General features: G+C 38.5%; 1 protein-coding gene across 4 annotated transcripts in view; it reads right to left on the bottom strand.

Annotated features, from left to right (window-relative positions):
• Positions 1 to 16596, bottom strand: part of MKLN1 (muskelin 1) — a 315844-nt gene that overhangs the window by 219251 nt on the left and 79997 nt on the right. The window contains exon 1 of one of the 4 annotated variants that reach the window (XM_029616985.1): positions 10356 to 10490. The exons of the other annotated variants lie outside the window; for them this stretch is intronic. The gene's annotated coding sequence lies outside the window, so the exon portion shown is untranslated. Of the gene's footprint in view, positions 1 to 10355; positions 10491 to 16596 lie in introns of those variants that run through there. 4 annotated transcript variants of the gene reach the window in all.

Genomic DNA, 16596 nt, shown 5'->3' with positions numbered 1-16596 from the left:
ACTTAAGCCTCAGACAACAGGGAATCATGGTCCAGGTGGAGCCTGCTGGGAAGGGATACATCTAGCTGGGACCAGGAAAGAATAGGCAGCCCCTGGGGAATGAAGGAACTTAGAGAAGGCCCAGATCAAGAGACTAAGGGGTCGATTTTCAAAACCGCACACCAATTTTATAACATGCGTGTGTCGGCACGCGCATGTTATAAAATCCGATGTCCGGCTGCATGTGCAGGCAGACTGCGACGCACACAGACGGGGGGGAATTTTCAAATTATGTGCAGCAACGTGATCAGCCTTTTTTCCAGTTCCCTCCCAGTCTGCTCCAATTAAATAGCAGACTAGGAGGAAACTTGCCTATTCTCCTGCTTAACCTTCTTTCCCTTTCCCCTCTCCACCCTGACCCCTAACCCCTACCTAGCTATCCAAAATTTATTTTATTTCACTATTTACTGCTCCTCTGGAGCATAAGTACTTCCCATGTGCTGGCCAGCTGCCAGAGTGTGCTGTCCCGGCTGGCCTCCATCCCGTCCAGACCACGCCCGCGGCCCGCCCCTTTTTCAAGGCCCAGCCTTCTGCGTGTAACAGGGGTTACAATGCATGGCTGGGCCTATTCTAAAATGCACTCGGAATGCACAAGGCCCGGCCTCGCATGTAACCTTTTTTTTTTACGCGGGCAGCTCTTCGAAAATGTACTTGTTTTGTAAACTGCAAAGATGTGCAGAGCTGTTTCTTTTTAGTTTCTGTATTAATAAAAGTTCAGGAAAATACAGCCAGAGCCTAGCCTGTGTCTATTCTCTGGCCATTCTTTTTTTTCTTTTTTTTTTTTATGTTTAATCATTTTTATTCAATAAATAATCAACAAACAAAGAAGCAGACCACCTCTCTAATATAATCCAGAAACAAAAAGAGAGGGAAAAGGATCAACAGTCCAATCCACAAACCTTCAACTAAATAAAAGCAAATGACAATATCATAAACGATCTTTGCTTTGAAATTTCAATCCGCGGCCTCTCGCCTCGCAATGGGCCGCAAGCCTTAATCAGCTTACAAAGCAGAGTGATATATAATCATCTATCGTCATTTGCTCATATTGGTATTAACCTTTATTGCGATCTCTTACTTTTTACCACTATATCTTTACCAAACTACCCTAAAAAAGGTTTAAATGTGAAAACAAAGAATATACTTCCCACCACACTTAAAAATTGAAAAAAATTTTTAGAAAAAATTTTTGAGAGAGGAATACTTAGCCCATGCTTTGTCAAATCTCAATTAATAGAATCCCGACATGAATCATGTTTCGATTGTAGAAAACAATCTTCTTCAGGGGATGTTTTTTCTATAATTCTTTTGCATCAAACGGCCAACATTCTTCAATCACCGGACAAACTCTGTCTCCACCTATAATTTCAAAAATGGCGCCATTTTTGAAATTATCTACAATCGAAACATGATTCATGTCGGGATTCTATTAATTGAGATTTGACAAAGCATGGGCTAAGTATTCCTCTCAAAAAATTTTTCTAAAAATGTTTTTCAATTTTTAAGTGTGGTGGGAAGTATATTCTTTGTTTTCACATTTAAACCTTTTTTAGGGTAGTTTGGTAAAGATATAGTGGTAAAAAGTAAGAGATCGCAATAAAGGTTAATACCAATATGAGCAAATGACGATAGATGATTATATATCACTCTGCTTTGTAAGCTGATTAAGGCTTGCGGCCCATTGCGAGGCGAGAGGCCGCGGATTGAAATTTCAAAGCAAAGATCGTTTATGATATTGTCATTTGCTTTTATTTAGTTGAAGGTTTGTGGATTGGACTGTTGATCCTTTTCCCTCTCTTTTTGTTTCTTAATCATTTTTATTGTCAGTCAGAAATAAGATGTGTCACATCATCTAACAGCATAACAATGCAAGAATGATAATAGATGAACATAGACCATAATTTCACACATAACCTCAATAGTTGACATACAGAGTGGCATGGCAAACAGTTGAATGAAAGACAAAAATGATGTATACTTCTGAATAACTTTCTCTGGCCATTCTGAATGCACACAGTTCCACATTCACTAAACCAAATCAGTCTACCCAACTTCCAGCTGTAGTTGGGTAGACTGAAAAAAGTCACAACTCCAGCCTGAACTCTTTTGGATCAGAGAAGGGGGGATCTTTTATTGTCCGCTACTTCCACATATCCGTCTAGTGCAGATTACAGAAGTCAAAAGAAATTGTACAAATATAGCATAAAATGCAATATCATAAATAAATAAAACTAAAATATCCTTTCAGAACTTAATACTGAGCTACAGTTATGCTCATGAGTTTACATACCCCTAGCAGAATTTTTAAGATGTGTTGCATTTTAAGAAAATATGAGTGATCAGACAAACATCTTATTTTTAAGGGGGTGTTTCAAATTAAACTATTTTATGCATCACAGAATAGCACAATCATTAAACAAATCATATCAATAAAGGAAATAATAAAAAATGATTCTGTTCAAATGTTTATTCAATCAATTAAGGGAAGAAACATTCTTTTTAATAAAATATTTTTCCAACAAAAACCACACAAACATTCATTCAGACACAGCACACTTTCTAACAAACTTTAATTCCTGCTGCTCCCTCGGGCTTATTGGCAATTTATTCCATACTGCTATTGCGGCATAAGAAAAAGGTTCTTGATCAAGTTCGCACAAGTCTATGCCTACCAACTAATGGCGTTTCTAGCAAACGAGCTGCCTCTGAGCGCAATGCTCCATTTGGAACAAACCAGTTAATAGAATTTCTCAAAACATAAGGCTGAGTGGCCATCAAATGTTTAAGAACAGGTTGAGGACCCAAGATGGCACCTGCACACTCGCGCTGAACGCCGTGGCTCTTCTTTTTTCAGAATTTCCTGCAAAATTATTGCCTTAGATGCCTCATTCAGCCAGAAAAAGACGAGCAAGGGAGAAAGCTTACCCTGGGCTTCCCCCGGAGGAGTCTGTGATTGGCCCGATGGATAGCCACTTGGTTCGAGGGGGCTTGAGGTCGGGAGAGGAGTTGCAACGGTTGGGAGCCACTGAGGAGATGCAGGTTTCCCTACCTGACTCAAACATCTTTGTCCCCGATCTGGAGAGAGGCACCGGCGAACCCTGCCACTTGCCGAAACTCGGAAGGAAATCTGGTGATGACGTCTACTGAAGTCGCAAATGTCAGAGATCGCTGGTCAGGGAGCCCTGTGCCAAGAGGAGACGGCGTGGACGTCTGAGCAGCAACGCCAGACGAGATTGTCGGTAACTTAATCTTATCATCCTCTCTCCTGGTTAATATGGGAAGTTTTTCTACTTCAGTACAGCCAAGATTGCGATTCCCCGTGGTTAAACCCCAGTTGGTAACGTTAGACTCTTTGTGGGAAGCTATAGAAGGCCTGGGGATTCTGCTATCAAGTCAACTAAACTCTCTGGTAGACAGAAATAAGGATCATGAAACACGAATACAACATATGGAAAAAACTGTAAAATTAAATACTCAGCAGATCACAGAGGTTAATACAAAATTGCTATCTGGAAAGTTGTTGCAGGAATCTTTAGTAAAAGAAAATACACTGTTATCAAGTAAAATTGAAAATTTGGAGAATGTAGTGAAGGGTAAAAATTTCCACTTTGTGAACCTTCCAAAGATATCATATATAACACCAAAGGATATGTTATCGAAATACTTAAAATTCCTGAAAATGCTGTCCCACCTTTGACGCAAGTATTTAATTTACCATCCTATAAAAATAATTTGGGACAAAACAAAACGGAGTCTATTAAGGAAAATCAACCTGTGCATGTGGAGGAGTCTGTTTTACCAGCTTTAAATGTCTCAGAATTTTTTGAGACATCGGATACGACTCAAGTTAATCCGGCGACATTAATAGTGACATTTGTATTAGAACTTGACATGGACTGGGTATTGAAATTATTCTATAAACATAGATTAGAATTGTTCTTGAACTTGTAGGTTAGGATATTTCCTGACGTATCTAAGATGACACAGAAGAAGAGGAAGCAATTATTACTTCTCAGACCTAAGTTCCAGCAAATAGGGGCCTTTTTCTTATAAAAATTTCCCTGCAAGTGTTACATAAAGTACAGAGAACATAAGAAATTGCCATGCTGGGTCAGACCAAGCTTCCTATCTCTTTTTTATGCCATCCCAATTGGTACAATTCTTGAGTGATAAAGTAGAAAACGTCTCCATCTAAGATAGAGGTTAATTAACAACATTATGTAACTGGTTAAGTCATCTCTCCTCATTATTACGGAAAACTCCTGAAGAGGTGCAGACATAATATTTCCTATTGAACTTCTAGTTTGTATTGTAATTGTGGTATTGGAGCCTCCTATTTTGTGGACTTAAAAATTCGGAGTATGATTTACCTTGATAAGAACATAAGAACATGCCATACTGGGTCAGACCAAGGGTCCATCAAGCCCAGCATCCTCTTTCCAATAGTGGCCAATCCAGGCCATAAGAACCTGGCAGGTACCCAAAAACTAAGACTATTTCATGTTACAGTTGCTAGTAATAGCAGTGGCTATTTTCTAAGTCAACTTAATTAATAGCAGGTAATCTACTTCTCCTCCAAGAACTTATCCAATCCTTTTTTAAACACAGCTATACTAACTGAACTAACCACGTCCTCTGGCAACAAATTCCAGAGTTTAATTGTGTGTTGAGTGAAGGAGAACTTTCTCCGATTAGTTATAAATGTGCCACATGCTAACTTCATGGAGTGCCCCCTAGTCTTTCTATTATCTGAAAGAGTAAAAAACCAATTCACATCTACCCATTCTAGACCTCTCAAGATTTTAAACACCTCTATCATATCCCCCCTCAACCATCTCTTCTCCAAGCTGAAAAGTCCTAACCTCTTTAGTCTTTCCTCATAGGGGAGCTATTCCATTCCCCTTATCATTTTGGTCGCCCTTCTCTGTACCTTCTCCATTGCAATTATATCTTTTTTGAGATGCGGTGACCAGAACTGTACACAGTATTCAAGGTGGGGTCTCCCCATGGAGCGATACAGAGGCATGACATTTTCCGTTTTATTCACCATTCCCTTCCTAATAATTCCCAACATTCTGTTTGCTTTTTTGACTGCCGCAGCACACTGAACCGACGATTTCAATGTGTTATCCACTATGACGCCTAGATCTCTTTCTTGGGTAGTAGTACCCAATATGGAACCTAACATTGTGTTAGGTTCCATATTGGGTACATATTCTCCGCCAAGAACCATGCCTTCCGACATTCAAAAAGAAGCTAAAGACTTGGCTATTCTCTCAAGCTTTCCCTGAGAGCTAAAATCTGGTGAAGCGACAGACGATATACCTACCTCTGTACATATGTTCCTGATTTATGGTTCCTGATTTATGGTTCACAGTTACATTTAATTGAGTTTATGAAAGTTCTCTTTTAATAGTTTTCCTGTTTACTTGTGTTAATGTATTCTGCCTTGAGGCGACTGTTTTAATGTATTTCCGCCCTGGAGGCGACTGTTCAGTTCCTTGTAAACCGGTGCGATATGTATTCTTTACAGGAACATCGGTATATAAAAATTAAAAATAAATAAATAAATAAATAAATAAAAATAGCATGGGTTATTTTTCCCTATATGCATCACCTTGCACTTATCCACATTAAATTTCATCTGCCATTTCGATGCCCAATTTTCCAGTCTCACAAGGTCTTCCTGCAATTTATCAATCTGCTTCTGGTTTAACTACTCTAAACAATTTTGTATCATCTGCAAATTTGATTACCTCACTCGTCGTATTTCTTTCCAGTTAAGGGTCCCAATACAGATCCCTGAGGCATTCCACTGCCCACTCCCTTCCACTGAGAAAATTGTCCATTTAATCCTACTCTCTGTTTCCTGTCTTTTAGCCAGTTTGTAATTCACGAAAGGACATCGCCACCTATCCCATGACTTTTTATTTTTCCTAGAAGCCTCTCATGAGGAACTTTGTCAAATGCCTTCTGAAAATCCAAGTACACTACATCTACCGGTTCACCTTTATCCACATGTTTATTAACGCCTTCAAAACAGTGAAGCAGATTTGTGAGGCAAGACTTGCCTTGGGTAAAGCCATGCTGACTTTGTTCCATTAAACCATGTCTTTCTATATGTTCTGTGATTTTGATGCTTACAACACTTTCCACTATTTTTCCTGGCACTGAAAAATAAGTAATGGTTTTGTAATATTATTTAGAATCTCTGAACATATTCTTCAATCAAGTTTATTCTTGATATGTAATTGAGATAATGCATAAATAAAAAATTATATTAAAAAAAGTTTAAGAACAATCGCCAGTAACCTAAATCTTGTCCTCCAACGAAGGTAGCCAACGAAGGTCTCTCAAGGTTTGTGTAATATGCTCTCTTCTAGGGAATCCTGTTAGAACACAGGCCGTAACATGCTGTACAAGCTGCAGAGCATGTATTCATTTGTCTGGCAACTCCACATACAATGAACTGCAGTAGTCCAAATGACTTAATACTAATGATTATAACAGTATGAAACAGATCTTGGGGCAAAAAATCTTTTAAAAGCCTAACCAACTTGAGCTTATAAAAAGCTACTTTGGCTACATAGCAGACTTGCTGTTTTACTGTTAGTTGAGAGTCCAAAAAGATCCCCAGACTATTTCTGACTGGATGAGAATCATCGATCCACCCAAATATATTTCAGCGACTGATATTTTTCAGCTGAGTATTTATCCAATCATTCAATCTTTGTGAGGTTTTTTTTGTTTCAAGAACAAAATGATGGTCAGTTAGCTAAGCTTTTACAGAGGAAATTACATAAAAGCTTGACAGCAGAAAAAGACCATAAGGCCCATCTAGTCTGCCCATCCATCCAATTAATTTAGCATTATAATTCTCATCACTTCCTTAGAAATCTCCTGTACTTACCTCATGATTTCTTGAATTCAGATACTAGTTTTGTCTCCACCATTTACACCGGAAGGTTGTTCCACATATGCACCACCCTTCTCTATACAGAAATATTTCCTTAGATTACTCCTGAGTCTACACCCTTTCAACCTCATTTCATGACTCCTCATTCTAGTGCCTCCTTTCCATTGAATTAGGTTCACCTCCTCTGCATGGAAACTTTTGAGATATTTGAATGTCTTTATCATATCTCCCCCTATCTCGCCTTTCCCTCTAGGGTAGTGATGGCGAACCCCAGTCCTCAAGTGCCACAAACAAGCCAGGTTTTCCGGATATCTACAATGAATATGCATGAGATAAATTTACATACAATGGAAGCAATGCATTAAAATCTCTCATATGCATATTCATTGTCGATATCCTGAAAACCTGGCCTGTTTGTGGCACTCGAGGATTGGTGTTCACCATCACTGCCCAAGGGTATATATACATGGTTAGATCTTTACCCTAGAGGAAAGGCAAGATAGGGGAGATAAGACAGACATTCAAACATCTCAAAGGTATCCATGCACAGGCGGTGAGCCTTTTTCAATTATATTCTACACCCTTGTTTCAGGTAATTTTTCATTAGCTTCACATGGCAAGAAAAACAGATCATCAGCATACATGAAGTATGCAACTTTTAGACTCTGAAAAAGGACTCTCAAAGAAGAGAGGAATATGTTGAAGAGGACCGAAGATAAAGCTAATCCTGGTGGCACTCAACATATGGCATACCACATAGAACATTGGTCGCCTACCTGGACACAGACCAGAACCACCCAATAAGGTTCCTGAGATATCATACCTTCGTAAACAGTCTAATATATCGTGATGTATCGTGTCAAACATAGTGGACAAATCAAGTTGTACCAGAATACCTGAATGGCCCTGGTCCAAACTACATAGCAAAGTGTCCATTAAGGACAATAACAAAAGCTCCATATTGTTCTTCTTTCGAAAACCATACTGGTTTAGATCAAGAATCACAGCTTCACGCCTGAAAACATCTAACTGAGTTAGCACCACTTTCTCAAGTATTTTGGCCACTGTAGATAAATTTAAAACCGAGCGATAATTTGTTAAATCTGACATAGGAAGATTAATATCCTTTTGGATAGGTCTCAGTGGCATACTTCCATTCCAATGGAATGCAGCCCTCAATCAAATATCTGTTTATCATAGTTTAACAATTCTATAGGACATTTCATACAAATCTTTTACAATTGCAAATGGACATGGATCTAGGACTGAATAAATTGACTTTAGTCCTGAGGCAATCGTACTAACCTCAACTGTTGGCAACTCAAACTGAGTCCAGTTTTCTTGCAAAATACCTAAGTTGCAGCCCTAGAGGGCCTGATATTACTTATCTGTTTCTTAAGATTATGAATTTTATCATCAAAATAATTAGTCAGAACCTCACAATCAGGCATAGAAGTATCAAATACAGATGATCTAGAGGTCAATTGTTCGACAATAGTGGTTAATTCTAAAGGCTTATTTATGGCTTCTCCTAAACAAGATGTTAAGCATTCAACTTTTTTTGCTCTTGCACAGCAAGTACGATAATCCTGTAATGATTTCTTATAAGCTGTTAAAGTCATCTTTTGATTTTCTCCATTTCTCTCAGCTTTTCTTAATTCTCTGCATATGCAATAGCTGCAGAATACCATGGAGCATATTTCTCTGACTTTTACCTCGTAAGCTGGGGCTGATTACATCTTTGCAAAACAGCTGAAATGCCACTTATTTGCCATCTCATTCAGAGACAGCGTGTCCCAATTTTCTGATTCAGTCCTTGCTGACCAACACGATTTAAACTGATCAGTATCTACTACTGGCCGCCTGTTTCATTTTTTGTTTACTAATGTATTATTTGTCAGTTCTTTCAACATGATCTGTATTTTAAAACAGATAAGTCAGATCACGCGACCTAGGATAATGGACATCACAAAATCCGATGTGCCATATTCTCCCCGCCCCATATTAAATCTAGAGTGTGTCCTGCCATATGCATTTCCCCCTGCATAAGCTGTGCACAGGAAACAGCTGTTAACATAAAAATTCCTGCATTCCAGTGAACGGCAATCATCAAAATGTAGATTTAAAATCACCTACTACTAATAACGTTTTTAAATCTCAAGGATAAATTACATAAATTCGCAGAGAATTTTTAAGTCAGCTATCCATAGTTCTGGAGTGACAATATAATACAGATGTTGTCCATTTATGTATGCTAATAACACTTCTATTGGTGGTTCTATTTCCAGGGCTATTTTCCTCAACTGAAGAGCTTTCTTAAAAATAATCGTTACACCTCCACCTTGCTTGCAGCCACAAAAACTGTTGATAGTACACATATCCAACTGGGCACGCACTATTTAGCAAACAATTTCACTTTCATAGTGCCAGGTCTCCATTACACATAATATAAATAATAAATTTGATATTTTATCTACCAGATACTCTCCCTTATTTCTTATAGACCGTGCACTAATATATCCCACCTGAAGTAATTCACTAGGTGGATTCAAAGAAGTTTCTGCTTTAAATTTACTCAGTTAAGAATATGACAGGTAACAGGTAAAACTTCTCTCTTTTCTTGGGAAGACCCACATAACCCCTCCCAACTATTACAAATAGCATAATAAGTAATAGCACAGAAAGCAACTTCATACCAAGAAGTTATTAGATTTATAATACCAGTCCACCTGTACAATAAACCAGAACTGGTCCACGGTCCTGGTTCCCACTAGGGGTCCACAAAGGGGCAGGCTTTTTGGCAGGTCTTTTGGAGAGTGCCTGCATTGCGAGCTCCCTTTTTTAAGAGCTCTGGCGAAGTCAGGCAGCAATCTCACAAGCACTTGACTAGCACTCCATCATTCCAGCCAGCAATAAATCAGAGTAGGCAACAGCAGCTTTGGAAAAGTAAAGTGCAGCAGAGCCTGTAAAGTGCGCCATGTGAAAGCAGCATCTGGGCTAAGAAGGGATCAGCAGTCCATGCTAATCTAAAAGACATTCTGGAAGGAAAGCCTGAACCCCAACAGGTCTCAGCGTCAAACACTAGGGCCCAGCTTAGGCTGCACCTGCTGCTGAACCTTGGGCTCATGACTTTCTGTCAACCTCAAGCAGGCAGTTGATATAGCTGAAGAGTGGGAGGAACTTGATGACAATGAAAAGGGTAGATGGGACATCTTTGGAAGAACAGGTCACTTGTAAGATAAATACTGGCACTGGGCAGAAGCCAACTGATAATGACTGAAATGTAGATTGATATACCTTAATCAACTACACCATCTCCTTCACCTTATCTCCAAACAAAATGTCCTCTAAAAAGGCAACATTCACAATACTATCATGTATATCCTCTGAGGTCACTCACCTGCAGCCACACAAGCCTTCACGTGCCTATGGAAGCAGCTGAAATCCTGGCCGCTGTATCAACAGTTTCATATATGGGACAGAGAAAAGGCTTCTCACATTCTTCCACATCTTCAACTGCTCAACAAAAGTCCATCTGTTCTTGGTCCAGTGATTTTGTCTTCTGGACTGCGGTGAACCATAATACAAGCACTCAGCATGGAACCCTGAAAGACCTTCTGCCGAAACGTGGTTCCTCCTACTGGGCGTGTTAGAATGAATATGAGTGCACATCAACACCAATTCTACCACCATGAACTATCCCAACTCTATATTTGAGGTCTAGTTTTCAAGCTACCAAAAGGCCAAATGAAGGCATCTGCTACATTCTCATCTGAAGGATCTGAAATAGTCCTTGATAGCTGCAGAATATGCTAGGGAATGAAGGAACTGAAGAAGCTCAAAGACATTCATGCTGGGGTCTTTTACTTTTCTAACAATGGACAGCCTTCAATAGCTTGTCAAAAAAATTGGTGTACCAGAGATCTTGCTGAAGCAAGTCTGGTGGGGGGATCAGATGGAATCCTCCCAATCTTCTGGCCATGGGGGAACTCTAAACCATGACCCCGATGACAAAGAAGGCGACAATTCATTATTTCTCTGCACTTTTTGTAAAATAAAATTAAAAACCAAAAAATGCTGCTTCCATAAGTATTCAATCCCTGTGCTGTGGGAGCTTCAAGTTTACACAGATAAAAGATATTGCTCTAATAATTGGCTTGCAATCGGACTCCACCTGTGAATAATTAAAAAAAAAAAAAAAAAAGTCAGCTTTTCTGGATCAATGACCCCCCTAATTCCAGTACTATTGGTCAGACTGTGAATCTGAAGGAAAGCTGTGAAATGAAGACCAAAGAGCATTCTAAAGACATTAAAGATAAAGTTATAGACATGCACAAGATAGGAAAAGGCTACAAAATAATATCCAAGTGCTTAAATATCCAGGGAGCACTATTGGATGAATTGTGAGGAACCCAGACCCTGCCATCCCTCAAAACTCAGCATCAGAGCAAGGAGGAGACTTGTGAGGGAAGCCACAGAGAGGCCAACAATCACTTTGAAGGACCTACAGAGTTCAGTGGAGGTGCACCAGTCAACCATATCAAGAGCTCTGCATACAATAGGCCTGCATGGGAGGGTGGCTAAAAAGAAGCCATTATTGAAGAAAAACCACATCAAAGCACATCTGGAGTTTGCCAGAAAGCATCAGACTGACCCAGCTAAAATGTGAGAAGGTTTTGTGGTCAGATGAGAAAAAATTGGGCTGTCTGGCCAAAATTCAAAATGCTGTGTATGGCGCCAACCTAACTGCCCATTCCTCAGCAAACACCATCCCAACAGTAAAGTATAGGGGTGGCAGCATCATGTTGTGGGGATGCTTTTCATCAGCAAAGACTGGACATTTTGTTAAAACTGAAGGATGGATGGATGGATTGTACAACATACAAGGAGATAGTGCAAGACAGTCTGCTAATAATCTAAAACTTAGAGAGAAAGTTCACCTTTCAGCAGAACAATAATCCCAATCACAAGGCCAAAGCAACACAGGAGTGGTTGAACAACACAAAAGTGAATGTTCTACAATGTCCAAGTCAAAGTCCAGATCTCAATCCAATTGAGAATCTGTGGCATTATTTGAAAATTATAGTCCATAAGCGTCATCCAACCAACCTGAACAACCAGGAGCAAATCTTCCAGGAAGAACAGGCAAAAATAACTCCCAAATCTTGTGCAAAGCTGGTAAAAAATTACTCCAACAGCCTTAAAGCCGTTATTGCAGCAAAAGGTGGTTCAACCAAGTATTTATCTGAAGGGGGCAAGTACTTATGCAAGCAGCATTATTCAGTTTTTAATTTTATTTTACAAAAATACAGAGAAATAATGAATTGTGACTTTCAAATTTTACTTTAAGAGCATACTGGTTTACAACAAACATACTGTCTGGAACAATCTGTGTAAGATTAATTTGTAACCCACACAAATTGATTTTTTTAGGGAGGTCTAATATTTTTGCAAGCCACTGTATATGCTCAGTAGTAATCTGGACGTTTCCTGTAGTTTTGCAAATAATTATACACCCTATAAACAACTATCAGCCTAAACATTAGAGGCCCACTGACTCCCATCCCTTAAATATCCTAGAGTTTAACCCTAGAGTCAAAGCCAAATTACAGCTTGTGAGATAATAGGAATATTCTGTAGTCAATGCCATATTCTAACACTTGTGTAAATGAAAAGGTTGGAGCGGTACCTATGTGATCTGCAGGACTCCAACAACCAAATATAATGCTTAAGTGCGGGAGTCCCTATATTAATTTGCTCAATATGCATCCAATGCTTAACCAGAGGACCTATTTGTCACTGTACCAATGCTCTTAAACAGTCAAATATCATCTTTTAAAATTATAGACACCCAAGCTTCCTTGAACCCACAACTGATATATATTCAATACTTTGAATATATTTGAAAACCTTCCTTTGCAAAGATATGAAGATCTTATTGGATATCTCTATAAGCAGGGTCTGTCGTGGATAGGCTGAATGGTGGTTATGTCATAGAATACACAACACACTTATTTGTTAAGTATAGAAGTTTTACTTATAGTTCTGAAAATAAGCAATGAGAAAGCATACAAGATTAGATTTTGCATTAAGAATATATACAAAGATACTTCCCCTCACAGTTTGCAGGGTGAGTCATATTTTGGAAAATTAGAAATACTGTTGGAAATCAGGAACAAGTCATCAGTCATTTTAATAACCAAAAAGCTTTTCTTCTGAGCTGTTCTTTCTTCTGATCTATCCAGTCTGTCTTGATTTTGGTCTTTTATGCTAATTTTCTTAACCTATGTCCCAGTTTCTTCTCTGGGCTACTTCCATGTGTTCTTGTTATTTGTTGAGGCTTCAACTGCCTGTGATAATCGTATCAGCAATAGTTAGGTATGGTTAGGTAGCTGATGTTCTGTTTTCCCTGATATCTGCAGTGTTAGCCTCATGAGTAACTGCTCATTTATATATCTGATCTCATGACTTGTTTCTTGTTACAAGCAAGCTAAGAAAAATGGCATAATTATTCTAAGAACTTATAGGCCTTTATGTCAAGAACTACATTAGCTATATTAGTGATTACCATTGTTCCACTAATTCCTATCGCATTACTAAGTTCTTCACATTACTAAATAACTCCTTAAGGAAGAGATAAAATCTAGGTTAACACCATCTTTACACAGGCTATTCATCCCAGTCAGGATACATTGTATCGATTTCAGATTTGTAGGTCTCTATTTAAATTAGAGATAAGCAGAATTGGAGGTACATGATTTAGAGCGATCTATTGATATATTGATCCCCAAGTACCCAAGGGAATTCTTTGCTCATTTATAAAGGGAACTATGTTTTCAAAGATTCCACCATATTATCAGGAAGGCTGACAACAAAAAAAACAAACAACTTGGATTTGTCTATATTCACTTTAAAATCTGCTACCTTCACAGAAGAATGGAGCTACAAACAAGGAAGTTTTATAATCGTCCCAACCTACCATTATCCCTTTAATATCTCAATTTCTCTGAGTTCCTTCTGCAAGTGGCTCCATGAGCAATGCAAACAATAAGGGCAATAGGGACAGCCCTGCATTGTTCCTTGTCCCAACTGGAATATTTCCAAGTGGCTGCCATTTATTACAGGCCTCTAAAGCTGCACACATTTCTCTAATCCACTGAATAAATTTGCTGCCAGAGCCCATTTTCTGTAAAGTATGAAACATGAAGTCCCAATGGACTCTAACAAAAGCTTTTTAAGTTGAATAGCTGAGATAAAAGATTGAATCCCTTCATGTTTAGCTGTCCACATCAGGCTACGAAGCCTTGTATGTTGTCTGAAGCTCTTCTATTGAAAATAAAAACAGATTGTCCTGGGTGTACTAATGGAGAAGCAATATTGGAAAGCCTTGTAATCAGTACATTTGTGAAAATTTTCATATCGGTATTAAGAAGGTATATAGGCTTGTAAAACCCACATAGCAATTATTTATTTATTTGTTTATCAATTTTTTATATACCGCGGTACGTAATGCACATCACCTCGGTTTAGTCTTAACTTTCTTTAGAAATTACTTTGATTCCAACTAAGCAAGTTGACAGAGAGAGGGGTACCATCTTCTAATAGTGATTTAAACAAATTTACCACTCACCCCACCAGCAAGTGCCTAAATTATTTATAAAACCAGGCAGTAAAACCATCCAAGCCTGAGAACTTATTTTTCTAAGCTTTAATAGCCCTTAACAACTTCAATTCTGTAATTTCCTCAAGTCTCTGCTTCCCCTCTAGTGGGAGATAGAAGTTCCACAGAATTCAGATATTCCCTGTCTTTGTCTGCTGCATACAATTCTTCATTGAATAAAGAGAATCCATTACGTATTTCCCTGTCCTTCATTCTGGTCTTTTATCTTCATAATTAAACTATTGGAATCTCTGGACTTCAATCTCAAGGTCAAAAACTTTCTCATCCTATTTCCCTGCTCATAATATAGTTGAGATTTTTGTAATTTAAATTCAATTTCATCAATATAATGAGTTTTCAGCTTCATTGATTTTAACTTCAATAACATATTTTTGGGACTTTTATACTGTTATTCAAGACCCTCGATATATTAACAATATGCATCAATCTCCTTATCCCCCTCCTTCTTCCTTACAGAAAGTACAATCATTTTGCCTTTAATCACTGCTTTCATGCAATCCTAGAATATTTGTGGGCTAATATCAGTTGTGTTCAATTGAACATAGTTATTAATCTATCATTAAGCCTCCAGAGCTTCCTACCTGTCTGGCTTTTGGATAATCATAAATCAACCCAAATCGGGGCATGGTTTGATCATGAAATTACCCTGCTATAAAAGCTGTATCATATGGAGGGATTTGCTTTGTCAAAGTACGAGAAGAATGTGCAAATATGAATTATGGGGGTTGGAGTAGTATAAAGAATCTCTAACTTGCAATTGTTTTAATGTGGGTTTTTAAGGGTATATGTGTATTATGAAATTATGTTGTAACCTCTTCTGGGTGGTTCTTGAAAGGAAATTCTAAAATACTGAATTAAATACAATTTTAGGGAAAAATGATCCACCAACCATCCAGCAAGCCCAGATCAACAGTCATCCTTCTCAAACTAGCCCTATGTTTTTCCAAATAGCCTTCCCTTCCTGTAGAGTTATCTAGACCAAGCTTTGTTGTCAAATTGAAATCTTCTCCTAAAATAAGGGAGGCCTCCTTGAAAAGCTGCTAGTTCAGAGCAGATCAAATCATAAAATATATTTTGATTTGAAACTGGTGCACAGATATTGGCACTCATGAAATATCTATTATCAATTTTAACTGCATTAAAAAAAAAACAGACCCCTCTATCTTTTAGCACTGGCTCCACCTCAGTTTGCAGTTCCTCTGAGTTGAGTATTGCCTCACCATCACTCCACTTTACCAAATGTTCATTATTTCTTCGCAAGTGCATTTTTTTTTACTAAATAAACTGTGGTACCCAGTCTATATGCCTCTCTATGCAATAGCTGCCTCTTAATTAGTATATTTAGCAATGTCGCTCTCAAAGACACTGGAATCTTTAATGCTACCATCTATCTACCCATGCTAATTTTAGTCCAGCAATGCCACCCTTGCAAAGACGACTCATACAAACCTTCACCCAACTGCTCTCCAAGCATTTTGAAGTTTTAAATTTCACCCAATTCCAGTAACATGACCCTGCACCCCTTGAGAACACCCACTTCCACCTTCTCACCTCACCAGCCTCAAACAAGACTCCTAGAATATCGCCAACTCTTGCAGAAAATAAGAAAAGGAGGGACAACTTCTCCACCTAAATGGCATAAACAAACATAAATGAACTGCAAGCAACCATCTTCAGCAAAAAAAAAAAAAACGTTTTCCTTCTTCTCAAAGGCATTCATGAAGTTCTTCAAAGACAAGCGTTAAGTTCCTCAGAGATGGGACTTGTAGATCCTTCAAAGTGAGAAGTCAAAAGATAAACATTCTCCAGGTTACTCCTCTTGGTCCACTGTTCCCATGGACTCCTTTTCAGCTTTTTCCTCCCCTGCTGCCACTTGGAAAAATCATGTTTTGAAGCTATGACTATTGTCTTCTTTTCCAGGACAGTCAAACCTAACTTTCAAAGGGCACACCAAATCTCT

Source organism: Rhinatrema bivittatum, chromosome 9 (genome assembly GCF_901001135.1).
Source record: "Rhinatrema bivittatum chromosome 9, aRhiBiv1.1, whole genome shotgun sequence".
Lineage (NCBI taxonomy): Eukaryota > Metazoa > Chordata > Amphibia > Gymnophiona > Rhinatrematidae > Rhinatrema > Rhinatrema bivittatum.
The sequence above is the reverse complement of the archived record's forward strand: the minus strand, read 5'-3'. Positions and strand labels throughout refer to the sequence as shown.